The sequence below is a fragment of the Canis lupus genome, chromosome 2, assembly GCF_003254725.2.
Source record: "Canis lupus dingo isolate Sandy chromosome 2, ASM325472v2, whole genome shotgun sequence".
Classification (NCBI taxonomy): Eukaryota; Metazoa; Chordata; class Mammalia; order Carnivora; family Canidae; genus Canis; species Canis lupus.
This window is the reverse complement of record NC_064244.1, coordinates 65,633,054-65,659,381: the sequence shown is the minus strand read 5'-3', so window position 1 is coordinate 65,659,381 and position 26,328 is coordinate 65,633,054.

Here is a 26,328-nt window from a genome sequence, read left to right as displayed (position 1 = left end):
GGCTGCTGTTGGCAAGGTTTATTCCTTGTGTATCTCATTCTAGGACATGCTGTTTATCATTGCAGATGGCAAAAGTGCAAGAAGCCAAACCAAGAAATGTGAGCACATTTAAAGCCTCTACCTCTTCACATCTGCTCACATTCCATTGGCCAAACCAAGCCACATGGTCACGCCCAAAGTTAGAGGGGCAGGAAATACCCACAGCACATATTCGCAAGGCAGAGGGCAAGGGCCTACATACAGTTCCATCATAGGAAGGAAGTGAAGAGTGAGGGACAACAATCCGATTTGCCACATCCATGTCAAAAGTTATGACATTGGCGTGTTTACTGGTCTTCCCACTAAATTCTTAGGGCCTTTAGGGCAGGACTCTGAGTATCCTGCTTATTACTGAGTCTCCAGATCCAACCTCAATGCTTGCTCTGGTGTGCAGTTACTCAGTGAAGAACTGGATGAAGGTACTCTGGAGCCAAGGTGGAAGAGTGTTTCAGGAAAACAGAGGGATCAACACCTGGGAGACATTAAGACTGGAAAGTGCTCCTTTGACTGAGTAACCTGAAGTTCATCCCTTTGGAAAGTAGTTTCAGGGAAGTGCCAGCGTAGAAGAGACAGAAGTCTGACTGCAGTGGGACGATCAGTAAGTGGGTGGGCGGAAGTGTAGGTGCTGAGTGAATGGCTTTCCGCTCCTGTTTGGAAAAGATTAGGTGATAATAGACTATAAGCAGCGAATGGGTAAAGGAGGTTTTTAATAATGAGAGAGATTCAAACATGTTTATAGGCTAAAGGAAAGGGGCCAGAAGAGGGAGAGATTAAATGTAGCTGAGAGAGAGAGGTTGAGAGAAGGAGAACTTTAGGAGGTGGGACCGAGATGAGATGCAGAGCATAGGCAAGTGTGTGTGCGTTTGTGTATGTGTGTGTTTATGAACATTTGCCGTGTTTGGAGTGTTAGGCTTCTACTCATCCCTCCTGTGCTGAAGGAGGTCCTCACTGAGTACGGTCTTGGAGGAGGCAGTGCCATTGCCTCAGTTTCCATAGCAGAAGACAATGCTTTCCCTCTTCCTTCCCGCTGGCAGCCAGCACACTGGCTTGTGACTTGGGCTTAATCATTTAGACCCCTCACCAGCATATGAATCTTGAGAGAGGGACACACAGATGGGTGGTTCATTGAGACTCTTTCATGGCAGTAATGGATTCATACTGTCAGAAACTCTTGTGCTTCCCTTTTTTGGTCCCCAGGGGCTGCCTTAATTAGAAGCTACCTTTTGTGGGACGCCTGGATGGCTTAGCGGTTGAGTGTCTGCCTTCAGCTCCGGGAGTCATCCTGGGGTCCTGCGATTGAGTCCCACATGAGGCTCCCTGAGTGGAGCCTGCTTCTCCCTCTGCCTGTGTCTCTGCCTCTCTCTCTGTGTCTGTCATGAATAGATAAATAAGTAAATCTTTTTTTTTTTTTTTAAAGAAGCTACCTCTTGCTTCTGTGAGACCCCAATCTCCTGCCAGTATATTTGTTTTGTCTCTCTGTTTATTTGTCTTTTGTTGCTGTTGTTGGTTGTTTCTATCATCTGCACCCTAACTATTTCCTAAGAGAAGAGTCAGTGAGGTTTTGGAACTGGAAAGAGAGTCTAGATGATGAAGGAGTGGATTGGGAAGCCAGAAAAAGTTAGTGCTAAGTTCTAACTCCTTCTCATCCTGGTTAACCTCTGCCATGTGAAGATGAACAGATTAATCATGCTCACAAAAAAAGCTTGACAGTGTTTTCTAAATTCAGTCCTTGATATACCTACCACCTTCCCAAAATTTGCTATGTCCATATGGCACCTTATGTATAAATGCATTGTTACGTGCTACCACATATTTTCTTTAAATCAATTAAATTTTTGTTTAAATACATTGATTCAAAAATCATGATTCCAAGTGAAAAAGCAAAATAACTTTAATTAAAAACAGATACAATAAAACCAAAATAATTTCATTAAATTCTAGATGGATATTAATGCATGACAAAGGGTCTCATCTAGAACTCCCTCTCTGTTTAAAAGAGAGATTAGCAAGTATTGTTAAAGACATGTTAGTACCAACTGAGATTCTCTTCTTGACTTAATCAGAAGCACCGGCATAAAAAAACAAAAAAGAAGTGACTTTCTCATTCTCTGATTTAATGTTATTTTTAAGGTTGTGTCAGTTTACCCTTAAATCACCCCATATATCATCAGTGGTGTGTATTTCTTGCTGGGGAAAAGCAGGCTGGGTTGAAGCAATAGTGGTAAGTGCATGGAAAATGCCAAAGGGAAGCACCAAAATATTTGTAATATTTGTAATGATTGGAAAGGAGATCCTTCAGGGAGAAGGTAGACCATGAGCTCCATAAGATAGAGGGGAGAAAAGAGGTCATTTCTGGTAGGAAAATGTATATGAATGAAAGTTAATACCATGGTTATGGGAGACTGCTAGACCAGCCTGGTTAGAGGACAAAGTTTGTGTTGGACACAAGTTCACAAAAAGTTGGTATCCATTCTTTTCTCTTACTGTACCTGCCCCACTCCACCTTTGTGGGCAGGAGCTTTGACTTTGCTACCTCGTCTTGTGGCTTGTGTCTTTAGCTTGTCCTTGCTCTGGCCCGTACAATGGCCGGTTATGAATGCTCACATGGTGGCCACTGCTTCACAGTGACTTGGTTGGGGACTCCCAGTGGGCCTCTGGGGCCTGCTGGGCAGTCCACTAGCTTCCATGCCAGTGCTGAGCTGGCTTCACCAACGGTCAGCACAGCAAGTCCCCCATTGCTGCATGCTTTTTGCCATCTCCATGTCTAACACATAGTATTACTTAATAATTACTGAATAATGAAAGCAACTTACTTTTAAAGAGTATAAATAAACTGACTTTAAAAAGACATTTTGTATCATTATCATAAATGCAAAACCAGTGTCGGTTGCTATAAACATGAGATGCCACTTTAAAATAAATGCATAATTGTTAAACAGCACTTCCCAAGTACCACGTAAAATCCCTGGTAATACATTAATTCCCAACTCAGGAAAACATCAGGTTGGAGAATGAAGCAGACCCATTTTTGCTGAAAAGGGGAGAATCTTAAAACCTCAGATCTGGAAAAGGTCTTAGTAAGGATATAGGCAGTGTTTTGCAATCGATCGTTTTTCCTCATTTTGATAGACACCATTTTGTCATCCCCCTACCCTTCATTTTCTTAGCTCAAGATGGTACACAAAGCAGCAAAAAGCAAGGTTGCTATGGCTAAACCCTTTCATGGATTCTCCCTTGCTTTTCTGGGGAAGCCAAATCTCCCCAGAGACTGGAGTCCTCTCCCTAATCCGTTCCTCCCTCTGCCCCATGCTCACTCCAAGCTTGCCTCTTCCACAGAGAAGCAGCAAAAGTGTCCTCCGCCGCTGGCATCAGCAGCCAGGGGGATGCAGAAGCATGTCAAAGGCCAAGCTGTGGGGTGGGCTGTGGAAAGCTTGCACTCTTTTGTGACACTAGTGCACCCCAACATTGGCTAGCACCCCAGGCCTTCATCAAGCATGGACTGCTATGACTGCAAGGCCTGCAAATAATACCCCCATGAGCTGCCAGCTCCCTTTCAGAAGCACATCCGCCAGGGTCTCTGTTCTCCGATGCCAGAGAAGCACCAGGGAGATTTGAAAGAGCAGGCTATTGCCTTTCTCTGCCTGTGCATTCATGCCTTGCTCCATCTTACCCTCCCTGTGGTTTCCCTGACACTCTTTTCCCGAATATCATTTCTTTCTCTTTCTTTGGCTACACAAAAGCTCAACACGAGTTTATTTTGTGAGCTTGACCTTTTGCTTCCCCCGCTTGGCTGGCTCAAACGCCACTTGCAAAAAATGTAAATCTCAGCTCTGCTGAGTGCAGTGTAGTGCTTTGCTCTGTAGTATTGTCCAATTCTGCACTGAGGGCTCAGAGCAGCATCAGGCCTGAGAGGATATACTGGATGGGCTAATACTCATTGCCGGGGCAAAGACTTAAGAGACAGCCCTAGCCTGGTCCAGTGGAAAGTAAGACTCCAATTCTGGTCCTGCCACTTTCTGTGAGATCACTCCTAACTTGGGTTTGTCTCCATTATAAAGATAAGAGATGATCTCTCTTGCCAAGCTTACTGGATTATGGGGAGGACCGAATGGGAACTGGATATGAGATACTTGTGGACCTGAAATGCTGTAAAAGTGAGGACATTCTTTTTGTTAGCCTCCTGTAAGCCCTTCCCCAGGGGTCAAGTGGTTTCCTGAGGAAAAATGTTTTGCAAATTGACTGAATTCTACTTTCTCCCCAGACCTCCAATGCCAGTAAATGATTTTGTGGAGGTGGGAGGTAGAGGAATGTTTATGCAAATTGCATCCTGATTAGATGAAAAAAAAGAATAATAATTGTTGACTGCTTTTTGAGGGTTCATTTTTATCTGAGGGTTTGTTTGCACATTAGATGCACACAATGTGATTTACATCATTGGCCTCACCCTGTCTTATTTGCCTTAATGTAATTGTCTGTTCAGATCCACTGATGGTGAAAATTGCATTTGTCCTTATCAGTGGAGATATTCTAAAAATGAGAAGTTCAAAGAAGGCAGAGGCTTTAATATAGGAAAAGTGTGTTTATTTTCTTAGCTCCTTTGAAATAGTCTTTTTCCCTAAAATGGGATAATCTCTTTGCAGAACACTAAAATGGATGGCTCTCAGGAACCCCTAATTAGGGAAGTTGCTAAAAAAGTGGCCTGATTTGGGGGCACCTGGGTGGCTCAGTTGGTTAAATGTTGGCCTTCGGCTCAGGTCAGGACCCTGAGCCTGAGCCCTACAGGAGCCTGCTTCTCCCTCTCCTTCGGTCTTTCTCCCTGCTTGTACTCTTTCCCTCTCAAATAAATAAATAAAATCTTTTTTTTAAGTGGCCTGATTCAGAGCATCTCTGACAGTTCAACAGTGTTCTTGGGTAACGTTGAAAGATTTGAGGATTTTCTGAGAAGATCATAATGTATGCCTTGCCTTGAATGCAAAGGTAATTCCAAATGCTTCCTTCACTGGAATGCTTGTGCTAGGTAGCATCCCTAAGTTGGGGGGATACATAGGAAGGCTGGTGATTGGATGTGGAGAAGGGAAGGGCAGTTTTCACAATGTGGGATACATTCTCTTTGTTCAGTATTGAAAGTATAAAGCTCTTAGCATTTCTTTTCTTAGTACAAAATATTTGGTTACATGCTCTCTTCCAACATTATTGATCTTCATTACACCAAGGAACCGTAGCTTCACGTGGAGTTTTAGACTACCGAGTAAATGTAGATTTGCCAGACTATATAAAATAAAACAATAGCTAACATTCATCATGTGCCCATGTGCTGCTATGCTAAGGGCTCAACATGAACCGTCTAACTTAATCCCCACAAGAGCCCTCAGAGAGAAGTTCCATTGTCATTCTCCTTGTGGTTTGCAGTAGAGAAGTTCCTTTGCCCCACATGACACAGCCAGTAACTGGGGAGCTGGGATTTGAATCCAGGTGTGTGGCCTCTGTAGCAGTGGTCTCACCCATGATGTCAGGAGTTCCCAGGTACAGGATGTGGATCAGGCTTCCCCAGGAAAGCTTTTGAAATAAAATGAAATGATTATGAAGTGTCACTGGAGGGGTTCCCAGGGATGTGTGCTCTAAGACGGTCATGCTCAACTTGGAGAGGAACCATGCTCCAAGCCAGTCAGGTTGGTATTGCTGCTTTCCTGGCTTGCAGAGTAACTCAGGGGCACTTGTTATAAACATAGGTGCCCACTTTGAAACTCCTGAATTAAAATCCCAGCAAAAGCAACTGGGAAACTTATTTTAAGAAAATTCTTGTACCGAGTACTTATCCAAGGACCTTGCATTGAAAAGTGCTCAGTAGGAATGTACTGAAAGAGTCAGACAGACTCACACGGCAGGCCATTTTTGTGATTTGTTGTCAAGAGTGTTCTGGACGAAGTCCTGGTCTTGTTCTGTTCTCACCAGATAGGCAGCCTCTGACAAGTCAGGTCCTCTCTCCAGACCTCAATTTTCCAAGCTATAAAAATGGAGAGTGGCCAAGATGATGTTTCCAGACTCTCCCATCTTTGAATACTATTAAGATTCACTAACCCCACTTTTATAAGAAACATCCAAACACAAGGCTATAGGCTTTGGTTTAAATTTCCCAAAATTTTAGGGTAAAATACATTAATTTTCTATGAAAGAGTGAATCTTTATGGATGGGAATGATTTTCTTGTGAACTCCAAATACTCATATGAGAAGTTGTCAAGTCCAGGTGTAACTTCTGGGTAAACACTAGAGATGTTACCTAACCAATTCCTCCTGTGTGACTAAAAGATACAGTTCTTCTCCACCTGGGAGAGACTGGGGCTGGGTGGGGGGGGATGGACCAGGTGAGTGATGAACATGCGTTCACCATCTTCAGTTTCCCAACTCCTACACTCATGGCTTCACCTGCTCCAGACACAGATGTAGGTGGTGCTCAGTAGGGTGGGCAGATTAGGGGGTATTGCTCTCCTCTGGGCAAGAAGGTCTCATAGGTAATTAATGGGGATGTTTTCTCAACTTCTCCAATGTGGATGTGCATTTCCTTGAATAGGATATAAATGCCGTATGAGATGAGAGCTTGTCCATCTCTTGTTGAGCCTGGAACAGTGCTGGCACACAGTGGGCACTAGTAATTATCTGTTGAATGAGTAAATAAGTCTGGCTCTCATTCTCTGACCATGACTTCTCTAGAAGTTTAAAGAGGTGTATGGTGTGTGTGTGTGTGATTGGAAAATAATTTTTATTATCACTGTCTGTGGTGACTGTTGCCCCCTTCTTTTTAAGAATGGTGTTGAATGGCTATGAAAGCAGGTTTCCTGGTATACAAACTGGAAGAGGTACCAACTGATGGTACCACTGCCCTTAAGAATTCACATCTTTGATAGTGGGGAAAAATGAATAGGAAAACTTCATTCCCCCAGAACCTCCTATCTAAGGCTGCCACCCCTGATGATGGCTTATCCACAAGGGCTGATAGAGTCACAAAACAATTGGTTGGCTTAGGGGAAAAGACAGCCAAAGCTGGCAGAACTTTGTATCAACAGATTAGACAACTCTGAGATGTGCTCTCTACAAGAAAACTCTCTCAAGATGGGCTTTTTCCTGGGATGTGATAAAGGCCTTGTGAGGTGACAGGTACCCATTGTGCCAGAAGCTATAAACTGGGACTAGTAGATGAGCTTTTTTAGCCTGCATAGTGTTTTAATTATCAATGCATTTGAAAATCAAAAGATTTCCAATAAAACTTAGATTTGTAGTTTCTCTTGAACCCAGATCCATATTCTTGCATGGCAAACAATTAGTTGGAGCAAGTAGCTGCTACTTAGCTTCTTGTTGATGTGCAGACTGTTGCCTTTTGCACAGCAGAGAACTAGTATTCTGTACATGTGACAGGCATTGTTGGCACCTGGGCCACTTCCTCTGAGCCTGTTCCATTCCCACACACCCCAGCCAGACAGCTTTGGACTGCTCTTACCTATCCTTTTATCCCTTGGGTCTTTCTTTGTCCACTTGAACATTCTCAGCATAACCACAGGGTGGCCAGAAATGTCATATAGCTGCCCCTGGGAGCAGCTCTCAAAAAATATTGGACAGTAGTTAGTAGATAAATATCCTAAGTCTGAGGCATAATCTAAATGATCCCTGAGGTCCTCAGCAAGATTGAACCCCAATGGGACCTGCTTGTAAACACTCTGCATTGGTGCCATTCCCTTCCCTTTCCTCCTGGTTTTCATGAGATCACCTCCCAAATAAGTGACTTGTACTAAACAATCAACTTAGGATTTGTTTCTGGGGGATCCTAATTGGAGAAAATATGCTTGAATTTATCCCAAAAAGAAAATGAAAGGAGGACTCTGTAGCTGACCTTGAGCTGCCTGGTGTTTCCTATTTCAGTGTCCTCTAAGATCACATCTCTGGTGATGCTGAAGAAATCAGGTGACAAACCATTTCTCCCAGTGCAGAAGTGGCCTGGGCATCACTGAGCAGCATGGAGCTCGTCTTTAGGGTTATCGTGTTGTGAAATGGATCCTCCCATACCTAGGACTATAAGGATATCATCATATCTGGATGGTGTCCCTTGACTATTCTTCACGTATCCATGACACATATAAATGACAACTGCTGGAATTGGTCTGTCGCTTCTTCCAACTTTGCCTATTCTGGTGCAAGAGCCCACCTCTTCATTCTGAGGAGCCATTTCTCATCTGGCCTCATTCTCTGAGGTGTGGGAGTGGGATTTGAAATGAACTAAAGTTACATCAAAAGGGTTCTTAGGGGATCCCTGGGTGGCGCAGCGGTTTAGCGCCTGCCTTTGGCCTGGGGCGCGATCCTGGAGACCCGGGATCGAATCCCACGTCGGGCTCCCGGTGCATGGAGCCTGCTTCTCCCTCTGCCTGTGTCTCTGCCTCTCTCTCTCTCTCACTGTGTGCCTATCATAAATAAATAAAAATTAAAAAAAAATTTAAAAAAAAGGGTTCTTAACTATGGCATGGTTGACAATTCAGATTCTTCAGTGGGGTCTGCCACAGTGCACATCTCAGCTGCACCTGTTACCAGCTGTAAGGTGGGATTAGTCTTGATCACATTTTTGGGCCCCAATTTCTTCATCTCTTCCATGGGATTATGAGAATTTAAATGATATAATAATCAGAAAGCACTTAGCATAGTTCTGGGCTCATGAAAGTGCTCAACAAATAACTATTAATATTTAAGTTATTAAGGATCTAGTTGGCTGAAGAAGAGTGACATGAATACAGACACAAAGTCTGAGCTATAGTCTCTGAGTTGCGTGCTGGGTGCTACTAGAGAACTCAAACTTTTTCTTTTTTTCCGTTCTATCTCTCTACCCTCCTCCTGTGTGTGTGTGTGTGTGTGTGTGTAATCACAACCCATTGAAGCTTCCTGAAGCTTCTCTAAGGAAGCTCCCTGCCAGGAACTTATGTGTGGCCAGCCAGGAATTGGGACATCAAATAATATTTAATTTTACTTCTCCCTAAATATTACTGAATTCCATACCCACTAACTTTTCTCTCTGACTTGCTCTTTTTGCAGCAGTTCATGCAGAAAAAGAAATCTCTTAGATGCAAGTAAAAGAACCTCATTAAAAAAAAAAGTTTTCAGCTAAATGCAAGAGACTGGGTGATTTTTGTTTTTTGTTTTTGTCATGTATGTTATTTAGCATAATGATTATCCTACATGTCTGTTTTTTTATTTTGGGGACTGCTTTTTCCATTCCCCTTGGGAGAGAATTTTTAGCTCCATGGAGCATGAATTTTTTCACTTATCTAGTAATTATTAGGTATAAAAATACCCTTTGGTAAGAGATTGCACCTTTAATGGTTTCTTCAATGAACAATTTCTGTAAATATTTCAGGGAAAAGTAATGCTCCAGTTTCTGGGTCCTTTGTAGCCCTCCTCTGACAGCAACTGCTGAGTCCTTGTGGATCTGTTGAGCTGAATCAGATTCCAGTCCTGAACACCTCTCTTCTTTGGGGTTCCATTTTTTGTTGTTGTTTAAATGGCATTTCTACATGACCCTGGAGCCAGACTCTGACATTTATATTGAATGTGTGACCATGAACAAGTTCCTTCTCTCTGGCTCATTTTCCTGTTTTGTAAAATGGAGATCATATCAGGAGCTACTTTATAAGGCTATGGTGAGGATTAAAATAATTAATTATGTGCAATGTAATGTAGTGTGCTCAGTTAAGTACCCAACACATAGTGAGTACTTTATATGTCAGCTTATCATCACCATCATCACTCAGTTCAAGTAGTTTCTTTACTTTCAATACACATGGGTTACTAATGGGATGATCCTAAATATAATTCTTCTGTGTGGCAGGCAGTGCCTGAGTTAGCTTGCTTCCCTATTAAAGGGGTACAATAGAATCTATTCCATAAAGTTGTTGTGACGATTGGATGCACTAATGAGTGTAGGGTGACTAACACAGGGCCTCACATAGAGTAGGTATTTGAGAAATGCTAACTACAAGTCCTTTGAGAGCTCTTGCTTTCACCTTAGTTCTTTAAGGAGATAAAATATACAAGGCAAAAATGCAAAAAATTGATTCCTTTAGTCCTTAAAGTTACTAGTGCCTTCTATGTATCAGGCACCTTCTAGCCTTGAGTGAAGGTTAAGTATTGAATGTGACTGTCAAGCGATATCCCATCTATTCTCATGTGACGTAACTCACAACAGGCAAACAAATATTTACATCATGTGGTAATAAGTGCTATGAAAAGAACATAAGGCAGTGTAGGGGTATGGAGAGTAAAGGAGGTCAGGAGGGAGAAGGAAGGAGAGGGAATGTTAAAATAGATAGGATGACCTGGGAAAGTATCTCTGTTGGGATGACATTTGAGCAGGGACCAGAGGGAAGTGAAGAAATAACAGCTGGGCTGCTGTAGGCAGAACCTTCTAAGCAGAAGGAATGCAAAGGCCCTGAGGCAGGCAAGATTTTCTTGGGGGCTATAATATTCCTTCTTTTCTCCCCATTATTTTCTTTTTTTCCCCCATTATTTTCTTTCTAGCCTTGGAGCTAAATAAAGGTTCACAGAGGAACTTCAAGAACAGATGGACTTTAGGGAATCCAGGATTCAAATACTTAAGAACATTTAATATCTTTAACAAACTCCCTGCATTACTTCCTGCTCAAGACTTCTAGAGTCAAGCTCCCTGTCTAGTTCTGAGTAGTCAATTGCAGTCTCTAAATTGTTGATATGGCATATCAGCTAATTAAATTACTGTACAATGCTGGTTACAAGGCTAAAGTCAGTGGAGTGATTTGTTATTATCCTCTTGAAGAACAATCCGTGGGCAAAATATTACTAGATTTGATTTTTCTAAAAAGCTGGAAGTGAGGTTATTTAATTAAGATTGTGTCAAAGTACGGCTCTATTTTTCCCTTTGGCCTTTTTAAAAGTTCATTTCAAATATAAAATGATTCCTTTGGAAAGATATAAAAATTATTTGTTTCCATTATTGCTAAAGAACAACTTTTATTTAATCAATCTATCATCAACCCACATTGTAAACTTGCTATAAGGGCTCTTTTATGCAGGAAGAGTCTAATCAAATATAATCCATACTAGCCAAGGTATAGCCAAACCTCATTATATGCCAAGAATCCCAAGGAGGGATCATAACCCAGGTAGGGACTTTGAGTATAGTTCCTCATTCATCTCATTCATCATTCATTCACTGCATATTAGTTGAGATCCTAATTTGTGCAAGATACTGTGCTAGGTATTAGGGGCATTGTTAAAGAAAAGACAGGTTATAGTGTCTCCTACTGAAAGCCCTTGAACAGAGGAAAACTACCAGTAAAAGAGAAATGACTTGGTGGCACCAAATTTCATTTGTTACTTCCTAGAAATAGCCCTTCCTCCCCACTTGCCCAAGCCTAATCTGTCTTTAAACTCTTGTTCAGGTTAGGTCTCTTCTGTAAGGCTTTCCCTGAATATTCCATTCTTTATTTGGAATTCTTTTTTGCACTTACCACCTGAGTTTTCTCTGAACAGTTTGTACCACATAATTTTGCATTTAATCAAAAGCATATTGTAGTTTGTGTACTGTCTTATTTCTGAATTAGACTGCAACTTTTTTTGAGGGCTGAGAGCATATCTTCTATATATTGTCTCAAAATATCCACCCACCTGTATGTTTTGCATAAAGCAGGGACTCATTTGACTGACAATGAACAAACTGAATAATAATGTTCCTCAAATTATCTGATTTGATGAGAAGAGTGAGCTTAGATCCACCATGCAACCATTCATTCATCCATCCATCCACTTATCCATTCTCATCTATCTACTATCCAGCTAGGCAGCCAGCATCTACTCAACATACATCCATCTACCTACCATTCATCTACTCAAACATCACTCATCAATTCATTCACTCATCCAGTAATGTTTATTAAAAGTTAGTTCAGGGATTCCTGGGTGGCTCAGCGGTTTAGCGCCTGCCTTCAGCTCGGGGCGTGATCCTGGGATCGAGTCCCACATCGGGCTCCCTGCATGGAGCCTGCTTCTCCCTCTGCCTGTGTCTCTGCCATTCTCTCTCTGTGTGTCTCTCATGAATAAATAAATGAAATCTTTAAAAAATAATAAAAAAATAAAAGTTCAAATACGGCAAGATCTTTAGTTTTAAAAGCCTTTTATCTTATGAGTGTTATTAATTGCTATATCAAAAATGTTAAGAGAGAGAACCAACACAGAAATATCAAAAATGATAACAAGTGCACATGATTGGCTTTAATAGTATTTGCTATTTCTTCCCACCCCGATATTCTTGTGTTCTTAGAAGGCAGAGGAAGTCATCTTATGAACATGTAGGTAACAGAAATAGTGCCACAGTTTGGACTGAGGATTACTAGTCTTTATTTTCTAATGGTTTAGTAGTCAATGGACATCTATAATTTAAGCCACTTAACTTGCTTTCAAATGTTTTTTTTAGAAGCAATTTACGCTAATATAATTGTTATATTAAAAATGGCACTAACTTAAGCTTTCTAAGAATATAAATATATAGCTCATAACTGTTCTGTTATCATTAGTCACACACAAGAGAACATGGCACAAAGTAGGTATTTTGTCTCTTGGAAACAAAAACAGCTTGGAAGAACAAAAGATTGCACACCAATTTCCCTGGGGGAAAATGCCAACCAAATGGAGTGTGTTCTATAAAACATTAGTGACAAAAGAAAGGTGGGAAAGAGGACAGAGATTAAGGAGGAGGAGAGGGGAGAGAAAGGGGAGAAGGGAGTGAAGGAAAAGATTTTCTGAATGGCTGAGGAAACCAAAGGAAAAGAAAGGCCCAGAGGAGAGTGTATCGTGATTTCATGAAGGAAGCACTGAGCTGCTGGCTGGAAGGGAAAACCCCACGGAGCCAGGGCTGCTCATTCTGGCTGGCCTGCCTTTTCCCTGTCACCATTCAATTCACACCTGGGCCAATTGGGCAGTGGGCTGTCTTTCAGTACTTTCCCCAGAAAACCACCTAATCCTCTTTCCCCCTCTCTGAGTTCCTTTTCTCTCAGCCAAGCAATCCTCTGTTGGCTCACAGAATACAAGATCCACAGCATCCAAGCACAATTAATTGACTTAATGCCCTCTTTCACTGCCAAGCAGGTCTGCATAACAAAAGAGCCATAAAAAAAAAAAAAAAGCAAAGTGGCTACCAAGTACAGAGAAAATGGGATCATTGGCATCTACTGGTGGAAGCTCTTGGCCTGGACTCTGTCAACAATCATTCCAGACCTTCCCTCTAGGATAAAACATGAAAATAGTCTTGTGTTATTTAGGAAGAGAATTTGATTCATATATTTCTTGGGATGAAAAAGAAGATATTGCTGGTATAAAACTGCAAGCGAAAAGGAAAGAAAAAAGTTCTGTTTATTCTTGAAGGGTCTGATTACGAGCCTTCACAATGTTTGAGGAAATATTTCAAGAGACACTGATAATTTGCTGAGAAGAGTATGACATGGACTTGAGGGGCATTTGTGCAGCTTTTCTGAAACAGAAAAGAAATAAAAGGAGACAATGGTTTGTTATTCTAAGAAGTAACAACGCAAAAGGAGTCAGTATCTTGAAAAAAAAAGGAGGATATTTTGGCTTTTTGCCTTGTTGTTGTGCAATTATTTAAAAATATTTCAAATGATTGCTTTGCTGAATTTCTTTTTCCTATAAGAGCTTGAGAAAAACATGTATAAGTAATACTTCTGTCTCTTGCTTTCCAATTTATATTTATTTTGCTAAATATAACTGTGTTTAGAGAAAAACCCAGGATTCTCTTTGAAGTTGCAGCCAGAAGCTTGAAGCCTCTGCAATGGCATTGAGGGGAAAGGAAATAGCTTTGGTGATGGTCATGACCCAAACAATGTCGATCTTCTCTCTTCCCATTGGCATTTCACTTTTTTCCCCCCAGAAAACAGTTTGCTTGGGTGAAGCTATCAAACTATTTCTTCCTTGTTCTTGTGTGAATATCAGTTAGTTCTTCCAATATTCCCTTTTTTCTGAGCCAAATGAATAGGAAATTATAAAAAGTAGATTCAAATAGCAACAGCTCTGGGACTGAGACTGGAATCCCAGCTCTGATTTGCTGCACAACCTTGGATAAGATAGTTGAACTGTCTGTGGCACAGTTTCCTCATCTAAAGAACAGGGATAATAATCTGTATACTTCATAGGGCTTGTTGAATGTTCAAAAAAAGCCTGGGCAGCCCGGGTGGCTCAGCGGTTTAGTGCCGCCTTCAGCCCAGGGTGTGATCCTGGAGACCTGGGATAGACTCCCACGTTGAGCTCCCTGCATGGAGCCTGCTTGTGTCTCTGCCTCTCTCTCTGTCTCTCATGAATAAATAAATAAAATCTTAAAAAAAAAAAAGCCTCACAAAGGTACCTTTTTGTAGTGAACACCTGACAAACACTAACAATTATTGACTCCCAAATAGCAGTCCTCCACCCCAGAAGCAATGCCTCTTCCAGGATGCAGATTTTGTACTAAACTCTGTAAATTCCCTATTCCAAAGTTGTTTTTATATTTTCTCTATAATTCACATCACAATTTTTTTGCAGCCATTGCTTCAGTGCGAGTCAATTTATTTTGATAATCTTACTTGATGTAATTCTTCTCAGTAGTCCCTGACAAAATCAAATTAAAAAAAAAAAGTTTCAACATTTATAGATGCCTTATGTTGGATTTACTTGCATTCGTTATTTAGATCATTCTCTCTAGCTTGGCATTTGGCACCTTTTGCTTAACTATTTTTCATCCCAAGAGACTGACATCTTTGCATCGTTCTATGGTGCTTTGAATCTTGTTTTTCACACGGATGCCTACCCCGAGTCAGCAATGAGATATTGATTCTTTTCTTGTCATTTAACATTCTCATGGAGATCCTGGCAGACCAATTTACAAATGATTGCAAAAATGCTTTGGCAAATTGAGAGTGTTTTTGACTGAGAAAGAAAAACACAGTCTATGAAAATTTTGCACCTTTCAATTGGGCTCACTTAATGCACACAGGCTCTCCCCTAATGAGCATTTTCAATCACTGCTAAAAATCTTCCATTCTGTGATTCATAGAGCTCCCTCATTCAGGCAGGATGTCTCATCCCTGCACTTTGTGGGATGGAGTTGATCCTTTCATGCCCAGGAGGCCTTTCCTCCAGGCCTGCTCCTCTAGTAGGGGTTAGTTTTTGCCTAAGCAGGCCAACTTGCTCTGAAAGCACCACCATGGGGTTAATTTGCAGGTCCTCAACCCACCAGGCAGACACCACTTTTCTGACCCTTCTGTCAGGCCCTGCAATTCATGGTCCTCCCTAGGGCAGAAGCCACGAGCTACAGAGCAAAGCTGCAGTCAGATTGTATATTTCAGGGTTATTTATTAGTCCTTGGCTTGGAAGTCTAGCCAGGAGGTTTTCACTCGGGGTCTGTTTGCCTTACGCAGTCTGTCTCCAAAGTGCAATTTAGAGATATAAAGACGTCAGGGTAATTTTCCATCCTCTGGTGACAGTGTTATTATGGAGAAGGAAGGATGAGGGCTGCTTGCTGTGCTAATGACTGCTTCTCATTTCATCCAGGAGCCCCAGGAAGTAAACTATTCACCACGGCCAGGTTCCCCCAAGAGCCTCACCTAGAGTTCCTCTCCCCGGGGAGGTGATGTTAATGGCATTCTTTGCAAATTCCTCTTCACCCCCTGTCTCCTTATAGGATTGGAAAACTGCTATGTCTCGACACCCCAGGGGCTTTTAGGATTTCCTGGGCCTGTTTTTGCTTGTTTATTGTGCTGTCTCACCTGGAGGTTACGTCAACAATCAGTATGGCGAGAATTAGAGGCAAAGGCAATGCAGAAATCAGGTCCTGAAAGTCCATGCCTCCTTCCGAAAGTCCTCTTGTGCTCTTTCTAGGCTCTAGTCAATAGTCCTCTTCATGTCCTCCAGCATGCCTTGATTCTGCCCTTTACAGAGCTCCAAGAAAGCTCCTAGCTTGAATTGTTCCCCCTTTCTCCTCTTCATCTTCTTAATGCCTGCCCATCCTCTGTGAGTCACTCATCAGAGAACGCTCTGTGCCTTCATCCCAGATTAGGTGACGGCCCTCCTGGAAGCTCTTAGAATTTCTGGTTTGTTTTTTTTGGTGCCTTTCCACATTTCCATTTAATATTTGTGTGAGAATGTCTTTGGCCTTATGCCCCAGACAAGCCTACAGGTTCCTGAGATCAAGGACAGCCTGGCTTAGCTCACTAGCATTCCAGCACCAAGGACAGTTCCTAACCCTAGGCGTCACTTTCCTTGTTAATCTTTATTGCAAAAACGACTATAAGGGACTAGCCTTGGGGTGTTCAGGTGGGTTTGAGTCAGAGGTAGGGCACATAATGTGTATTCATTCACCTGAAAATGGTCTTTTCTCTTTCAGGTACCCCGGGGAAAAGGATGGAAAAGTGCCACTCTATGGTGGGCTATATGGATGTAATAAGAGAAAAGAAAAGCAAATAAATAAATAAATAAAATAAAAATAAGAGAAAAGGCACACCATCCAGTCATGGTTTACTCATCTTGATGTGATAGCCATTAGGAGCAAACTCAAATCTTAATGGATGTCATTTCCAGTAGCCCCCTGGACTGAACAGCAAGTCATCATCATTTTCAAAGTTGATATGTGTGTGCATGCAGAACTATATGTAGAAGACAAAAATTTTAAATATCAGATGAAGTAAGCACTGAAGCACTGAAAAAAAAAATCATGTTTTTCCATGGACTAATAGTGCCTGAAATAGAGCACAGATCAAAGCATCTTAATTTTTTTCATTCTCTTTTAGATGATAAAAATCCCTTTATTCTCCATATCTACCTCTTCAATAGCTCAAACACCCAGCTGTCCCAGGAATTTGGCAGTTTGAATCTCCTGCATTCATTTAGGGAATACCCACCAGGTAGTGGCTGCATGCTGGGTGCTGTGGCCATGTTTCAAAATTACGCAGGACACAGGTGGCATGGGAAGGTGTGGAAAGCCTTACATTGGGAACCCTGAGTTGGAATTGCAAATCTACCATTTGCAAGCAGCACCAACTTGTGCAAGATATTGAATCTTCCCATCCCCATCCTACCTCTATAAACTGAGGCTAATACTACTTCTTTCTTAAGGTTATTTTGAGGATTAAATGACACACAACCATGTAAAAAAGTAAATCAGATCATGGTATACCCTCACTCAAAAACCTTCCAATAATGTTGTTGTGAAGTTTGGGATAGAGTTCAAAGCCCTTAGCGTGGCAACATGATTTGACCTTTGTCCACATCCCTTGACCCTTATTGTCTTGTTTCTTGGGCTCTCATATGTTGGCCCACCTTCCTTTTCCTCCAGCAACCCAAACATATTTCCACCTCAGGACCTCTGAGGTGGCTGCTTTCTCCAACTAGAATACTCTTCGTCCCAGTAGTCATGAACCTTCTCATTCACAGCATTCAGGTCTCTTTTCCAGGGCTACCTCCTCAAAAAGCCACTATACCAAAAATCTTTCCCATTATTCTTATGTCTTCCATCTACTTTATTTCTCTACATAGAAAGAATTCTTATTTGACATCATGTGGTCTTTTCCTTTGCTCACTTTTGTCTCCCCTCACTGGCCTGGAAACTCAGGGGTGGCAGGGACTTTATTTTTTTCATTGCTGACTCCCCAGCTCCTAGGACAGTGCCCATACTCAAATATTTGTCAAGTTATCATTCATGCTGAACAATCATGATGAACACTCTCTCACCTAGTGCTTGGCATGTAGTAGGAACTCAATAAATGTCCGTTCTCCTCCCCTGCCCTTCTCAGCAAGGAGCTTAAACTTTACTGCTGAAGATAAGACAGTAGGAGATGGATTTTTTTTTTTTTTGGATTTAGTTAAGCCACTTAGATCTTTTTACATCCCAGTAACTACACACAGCAAAGCCTAACAGAAAGAGAATCCTCGTTTTATGTTTTAATCAATTTGTTCCACATAAAGTATGTCTGGGGTGATAAGAGCAAGTGTTAGAAAAAAATTAAGCACTAGAACAATTGATGGAATTTGCTTATTAGTTCTTCTTCTCTTTAGCACTGCTTGCCTTGAAAGAAGGAACTGGTTAGGGAGAAAAAGCCACATTGACTCTTGGGGAGGGAACATCACAATTAACAGTCTCCTTTAATGAATCCTATGTGAACCTTGCTATTGAAAGATGCATCAATGGAAACTATTTCTGTCTGTTCCTTTATGAATGAGTTATATGGAGATATTTCTTTGCTATAGTAAAGCATCCCACGTGGAGCACATGCTCTCTGTTTCCTGCTCCTTAATTGACTGGTATGTTTATGGAGTACAGATTACCAGCCTTGTGTGGTGGGTAGAGAATGGGGAATTGAGGAAGGAACACACTGGCAGGTGCTATGAGAGTGTGTTAACAGGAACTGGATCAAGTGGTGGGGGAAAGTCAGAGAATACTCGCTAGAAGAAGGGATGTTTGAACTGAGATTTTAAAATTAATAGGCATTAACTAGGCAAGAGGGTGGTATGGGGAGAGTGGTGCAGAATGAGAAGCATTCAAGGCAGAAGGAATGGCGTTTGGAAAACTGGATCCTAGGTTCTCACTCTACCTCTGCCCCATGGAGACCCATCCCAGTCCCGTGCCTCAGTTTCCCCCTATGTAATGTGAGCAGTTAGATTAGATGATTTCTTAAGTTCTAGGCAGAAAGGAATTTTCCCTGCTCCTGTGGAACCCTCTTTTTCTTTCCCTCCCCATTCTGTGCACTGCCCTCCTCTGAAGTTCATTTCCCTTTCCCTTTCTCCCTTAACCATATCCCATGGTTTTTTTGGTTTGTCAAGTCACCAAGGGCAAGAGAGGATATTAATATAATGTCTTTGGGAATACATGGGGCATGAGGAATGGCAGATTGCTGCTCTAGTGTTTATTCTCGACGTTTATAGGCAGAATAGTGAGTGAGTATGCTAAATCCCATGGTGGCAAAAAAGAAAAATGAGTTCTGTAGAAGCAACATTTGGGTAAAGAGGGGTTTTTTTTCCTAATGAAATGGGTAGTCGCTCTATATTTAATAATAATTGACACTGATTGGACCCTTGCCATATTTCTTTTTTTTTTTAAGATTTTATTTATTTATTCCTGAGAGACACACAGAGAGAGGCAGAGACATAGGCAAAGGGAGGAGCAGACCTCCTACAAGGATCCTGATGCAGTACTCAGTCCCAGATCCTGGGATCATGACCTGAGCCAAAGGCAGAGGCTTAACCGCTGAGCCACCCAGGCATCCCTCCTTGCTATATTCCTATGTTATACCACAAAACTCTCACAGTAGGCACATATCAGTTACTATCTCCAATTTTTGGGTGAAGAAACTGAAACTTCAAGAGGGCACTCAGCTAGCAAGTGGCAGAACCAGGCTTGGACCTCTGGTAGCTGGATCCCAGAGCTAATGCATCCTTACCGATGTTGGCATGTCTGCCCCAGGTCATGCTGGCCATGTGACCCTGGCCCAATTGCTTCCCCTCTGGGCTTCAGTTTTCCTGGGTGATTTCCTTTTTTTTTTTTAAATACTTAAAAAAAATTCTATTTATTTATTCATGAGAGACACACACAGAGAGAGGCAGAGACACAGGCAGAAGGAGAAGCAGGCTCCATGCAGGGAACTGGATGTGGGACTCAATCTCGGGACTTGAGGATCACACCCTGGGCTGAAGCAGGCACTCAACTGCTGAGCCACCCAGGCATCCTGGTCCCTGAGTGATTTCTCCAAAGCTTCTCCCAGTTCTAACTTTCTGATTTGGTCACAAACCCCTGTTCTTTCCCTATGTCTGAAGTCTCTATGAGACAGAGAAGGAAAAAAACTGCAGGAGACTTGCTAGCTCTGTGGGAAATGCTCCGAACTATTTCAATGACTGGGAATGTATTTAACTCAAGGACATGGTGAAGGACAGGTTGAATTTTGGTATACTGGGATGGAGAAGAGAGTAAATTTAGAGCATATGACAATTTCTAGGACTGCAAAGAGAACAATAAAAATCAGATTTTGCAGTAGGGAAAAGAAACCTCTCATTCCATCTGGGCCACATTTATACCCAGGGAGTAGTTTTGGCAAGTGGAGAGCTGTGGTTTGTTAAATATTAAACAAAAAATATTAATAATCTGGCTCACTCTTCATGTCTGTCTCTGGTGGTACAACAACCCCTAATTCACTTTTCCTCTTCATTCTCTCTTAGTTAAGCTGATATTTGATTCTAAGACAATTTATTTTATAGCTAGTGGTAAGCCTCCAAAAGGTTTGCCACAGGGTAGACTCATGAAAACCAAGGCTCCTTTCTTCAAGAATGCAAGACCTGGGGATGGGAAAGGGTACAAGAGACTCTTAAGTATTGCTTGGCCATAAGAGAAGAAACAGCATACAGCCCATCTCTTTCCTTGGCATTGGTCCTTTCTCGCATGAAAAGGGACATGCTCTCAGAAGGCACACAATGGACTGGATTCGAGAGTATAATTGTATGTATCAAACCCAAATATTTCAGAGCTGTCTCTTCAGAGGAAGGAGAAATAGGCTCCATTACCCTCAAGTCCTACAAGATCAAAGTGATGGAATGGAGGAGGTAATGAGAAGTGTCAGACTCTGCCTGGAGACACAAAGGGATGAGAAAGATCACTAGGGAAGCAGATATGAAAGTGAATGAAGTTTAGCTTGAATTATCACATAAGAGTGTGGCTAGAAGTTCCTGAAAGCATGAGATTAGGGCATTATAAATAATATATAAAGATATTAGTGCCTGTCTTACTTATTTCCCATCATATTTAAAATATACCAACCGCCTCTGCTGTTTGATATAGTGCCATTTATAAAATAGGTAGAGCACAGACCCAGAGTTCAGTGTCCCTCCAGATGTAATTTTACTAAATTAGCAGCCATATCATGTTTCCCATTGCCTATCGGAATGCTTGAAAAATATCCCTAAAAAAGGAAATACTTAACTGACATTTAAAAACAAAAACCACATGCTAAATAAAATAGCAGGATGTTAAGAGCTCTTTAATAAATACACACACTTTAAAGGCCTAAATGTACACACTCATTTCAAGTACATTTTATGAAATAATTTACTCTCAGTTTGTTTTGAATAATTGTATGAAAATAGTTTATAAGCATAATAAATCTTTAACATACCCTCTTCTTGCATGCTGTTCCTGAAAGTCTCAATTTGAAGATTATACTTAATGGAATTGTCTATCAATATCCATCACTATCATCTGGGGCAGATGGCTCTTTGATTGTGCATTTAATATGCAGAAAAATCCCATGCCTCTTCTGCTTTTGAGTTAGCTGTCCGACAACTCACATGATGGGTAGCTTTCCTTTTAGAAAATGGTTTCCCTGAAATACCAGACTTCATGTATCATCACAAATAAATATATTCAGATGAGTTTTTTCATCTCTTTTATTTTGTTCACCTCACATATTAGCATTTGAAATGATACTCATTTGGGGTTTGTTACAAAGATGCTCATTTTGAGAGGAATATGTACAGAGCTTCCACCAAAGCCAGAACCACAAAGGCAGCTGGATGCCTTGTGGGAGCAAGATTTGTCTGAGGCAGGGACAAGTGCATAGAACCTAAGTCTGAGAAGCCACCTCATATCTTATGCCTTGCTCTTATGATACTGGATTCTCTCTGGCAATTCAGTGTCCCCAGTGGGTCAAACTTTGGGTATATACCCTCGGCTCATGTGTATTGGGCTTTTTCTCTCAGAATTCTGCCTTAATTTTTATTCAATATGCCTCCAGGATGAGTGGAACAAAGAGACATAACATGGTGTCAGAACTCTCACTTGTGATGGGTCTTCGCCCAAACAGATGACTTCAGTTGTGAAAATGGTGACTATGGGCACCTGGGTGGCTCAATTGGGCAGATGATTAGGTGTCCAGCTCTTGATTTTGGTTCAGGCTTTGATCTCATGGTTATGAGATAGAGTCTGGCTTCAGGCTCTGCATTCAGCATGGATTCAGCTTGAGATTCTCTCTCCCTCTGGCCCTCCCTCTCCTTCTCTCTCCTTCTCTCTCTCTCAAATCAATCAATCAATCAATCAATCCATCAATCTTTTAAAAAATGACTATCGTTTTAATATGTTCCAAGCATCTGCTAATGCAGCCACAACTGTATACTTAGTATAAACAGATCTAAGTGCATAATATCATTTGTGAATTTTATGTCACGGTGTGACATAGTAGCAAAATCATAGCTTGGACATAGAAGGCTCAGTTTGAATTTTAGTTCCTCCCCTTGGAAGGGAGTTTAGAGTTTAGCAGAGAAGGTGGCTCTGGGGTCTAATGTGGCTGGGTTTAAATCCTAGCTCTTCAGCTACTAGCTATGTGACTTTGTGAACTTAATCTCTTTATATCTCTGTTTCCTCATCTGTAAAGTGGGGATATGAGTAGGAATTATTGTGAGAATTCATGAAATAGGGCATGAGACAGTTAAGAGCTACCCTAAAGAATGCTAGTCAAAGGTAACAGTTACATACCAGTACCTGGCATTGCATAATTGTTCAAGAAATATTTATTCACCCCAAAATGGACACAGGTTGTTTCTGTATCTTGGCTATTATTAATAATGCTGCAAGGAGTATAAAGGTGCATATATCTTTTTGAATTATTGTTTTTATTTTCTTTGGATAGATACCCAGTAGGAATTGCCAAATGATTTTTTTTGAGAAACCTCCATGCTGTCTTCCACAGTGGCTGCACCAATATGCATTCATACCAACAGTACACAAGAGCTCCTTTTCTCCATATGCCTGCCAATTTTTGTTTTTTTCTTGTCTTTTTGATAATAGCAATTCCTACAGGTATAAAGTGATACTAATTGTGGTTTTGATTTACATTTCCCTGAAGATTAGTGATGTTGAGCATCTTTTAATATCCTTTTCAGCCATTTGTATGTCTTCTTTGGAGACATGTCCATTCAGCTCCTCTGCTTATTTTTAAGTGGGATTATTGTGGAGATTTTTGTTATTGAATTGTATGAGCTTTTAAAATATATTTTGGATATTAACCCCTTGTCAGATATACGATTTGAGAGTATCTTCTCCCATTTAGTAGGTTGCCTTTTCGTTTTGTTGATGATTTCTTTCAAGCTTTTTAGTCTGATGTACTCCACTTATTTATTTTTACTTTTGTTTCCCTTGCTTTTGGAGTCAGAGCCAAAAAGAAGAAAGAAAAGAAGAAGAAGAAGAAGAAGAAGAAGAAGAAGAAGAAGAAGAAGAAGAAGAACCACTAAGAGCAATGAGGAGCTTACCACCTACATTTTTTGTTTTTGTTTTTGGTAGGAGTTTTATGGTTTCAGATCTTACATACAACCTGTGATACATTTGAGTTAGTTTTTGTATATTATGTAAGAAAGTGGTCCAGTTTCATTCTTTTGCATGTAGCTGTCCAGGTTTCCCAACATCAATTATTGAAGGGACTGTTGTTTTCCTTTCCCATTTTATATTCTTACCTCCTTTGTCATAAATGAATTGACCACATATGTATAGGTTTATTTATGGACCCTCTTTATCATTCCATTGATCAACGTATCTGTTTTTATGCCAATATGATACTGCTTCAACTACTATATCAGACTTGAAAAAGGCGCTCTCCCCTTGTGCACGTTTTTCCTTATGGGTATCAGCCACATGGCAATGAGGAAAGGGACAGCATGAGAGAGATCCTCCACTCAGGCCCCCCCTTGTTAGAAACTATGATTCTTAAACAGTCATATGAATCAAGAAGAGAGCAATATTTGATTCACAAAAATTTAATTAGCATCCTTATTCCACAGAGCCGTCTGCATGCTCTCCATCTGAGCAGTCATGCCCTGTGTGTGAACCACACATTATGCCACAGATGCATCTTCATTAGTGACCAGAGTGGCATTAGAAATGGGTAAATTGGATCATTTAATATCATTGCTTTTACCTCCAGAAAAAAAGAGAGTGAGGTATTTTTTTCCCATTATAGTTAATAAGACTTGAAAGGCTAAATTTTCATTAGGAATGGAAAAGCATTCTTATAAATTCTCTCTCTATGAAGAAGGGTTGAAGATGGAAAAGCATGAAACCTGGCAGCTATAGTTACCATCTTCCCAGAGTAAAGTAAAAAACCTTGTGGTCTGTGTGGACTCACTTCTCCGCCCTTTGCTGTTAAGTCTTTGGGAATTGAATCCCTGCAGCCCAAAAGGGGCTTTTTTTGATTTGCCAATCCACATTTCTCTTCTCTTCTCTAAAATTAAAGTAAGAGGTCACTTCCTCCAGGAAGCCCTCTTTGGTTACCTACCACATCCTGGTCATGCTCTGTGTGCTTCAAGTGTGAGCTTTAAGCCACTTTTAGACTCAAAGTCAGAGTCTAAAAGTCTCCCCAAAACAGAGCCTATGACAAGTACTTGGAAGTGGGTGCTTTATTTAGGAGGTGATCCCAGGAAGCAGATGTGAGGGGCTGGAGTGAGTAAGACAAGAGAAGAGGAAAAGCCAGTATAAGGATGTGTTACTGAGGTCACTGTCATTTGCACTAAGGCTGGATTCCACTGGGTCCTCCCAAATAGCCTGCAGAATACCTTCCATGTCTGCCTGAAGTGTGAGGTGACAAGAGCAGTGAAGGCTCCCGCCTCTCTTAGTTGTACATTGCCCTGGGGAATTAATCTCACACCATGGGCAATACTTGTGTTCTGATCCTGCGAAATCCCACAGCATCACAGAAGACCATCGGGCAGAATGAAAATCTGAATGCTTGAGGTGAGACTCAGCAAGAGACAAGTCAGGGCTCCCATAAGACCATCCACCAGCTGTGGCTGAAACCAGAGGTGGTGGGCAATGGGTAGTGGGACAGCCAACATGGAGTTAACACTCATTGAGTACCTACATACCATTTATTTACTCATTCATTAACAAACACTTATCAAGAGCCTATTTGTCAGGTACTCTTCTAGACTCTAAGGATACTATAGTGAATAGCACAAAATAAACAATATAATTTCAGGTAAGGATATGCTATGAAAAAAGAAGAAGCATGGTAAGGGGGATAGAATGTCAGGGATGGTATGTTTTTATTTTAGATAAAGTGATCAGGGAAGAGGTAGCACTGAAAAAAGTTAAGGAACAAGCCAAGAATGGGAGGGTGGGGACAGTGAGTAATATAGATGAAGAACAGCCAAGCAAGGGCCTGGAGGTGGAAGGAAGTCTCTGTATTTGAGTAGCTAGAAGACCAGTGTGCCTGAGGCTAACAGAACAACAGGGAGAGTGGGGGACACTGAGGCTAGAGAGATAGCAGAGTGAGGTGTGCAGGGCCTGCAGTTGTGAGGCATGACTGGATCTTATTCCCTCTGTGGTAGGAAGCTGGTGGGGGCAGGATGTGAAATGATTAAGCTTTTCAACAAGAATTTTTAGTCAAGTTTGTACCAAATATTATACATGTTCTAATTTTTAGTCCTTAGAACCTCATGAAGTTTTACCTGGGGAAGGTGACTTCCCAAGTCATGCAATTATCATGCACACATAGGATCCAAACCCATGGAGTCTGGCTCCAGAGCCCTAGATCTCATGCTGTATTGTTTTCTGCAGCCTCAAGTCGTTTTCCATAGGACTATGCTCTTGATTTCCACCTGACAGCACCCTCTTCCAGGTCAAAGGCATACTTTTATCTTTTTTCTTCCTCTCACAGCACCCAGTGCTGTTCACACCTGCTATTGCTGATAGATGGGGCTGGACTGCCGGAGGGCACAGCCTGGGGGCAGAGAGGCACAGGTGCTGGTGGGAGGTGACTGTGATGTTGATCCGGTCTTAGTCAGTTGCTGCTCCCTGCCTTCTGGGGCTGACGTTTTTTTGCCAGCATATGGCTTTGCTGGATCAGTGTGGCCAGACCATGTCTGAGTAAAGGGGTGGTGAAGGCAGGCTCATCCTGGAGGATTCTGAGGCCAACACACAGTCACTTGATGGATGAGTGAGAGACCTTAGCAGAGGGAGGAGGGAAGTAGAAGGACTGACATTTTGCAATTTTTCTATCTCTAAAAATAAACTCAAACAACTTCAACAATTTGATTTGAGCCACTGTTCTGACCTACACATGGCTTCTTTCATCCAGTGAGTGAAAAGGAAGGTGTTAATTTTTCTCTGCATTTAGAAGTTTCCTTGACCAGCAAGGACGTTGGGTCAGCTCACCCTTTAAAGGTGGCAACTCCAATTTAGAAGATTTAAGTTTGAGAAAATGTGTTCTCCT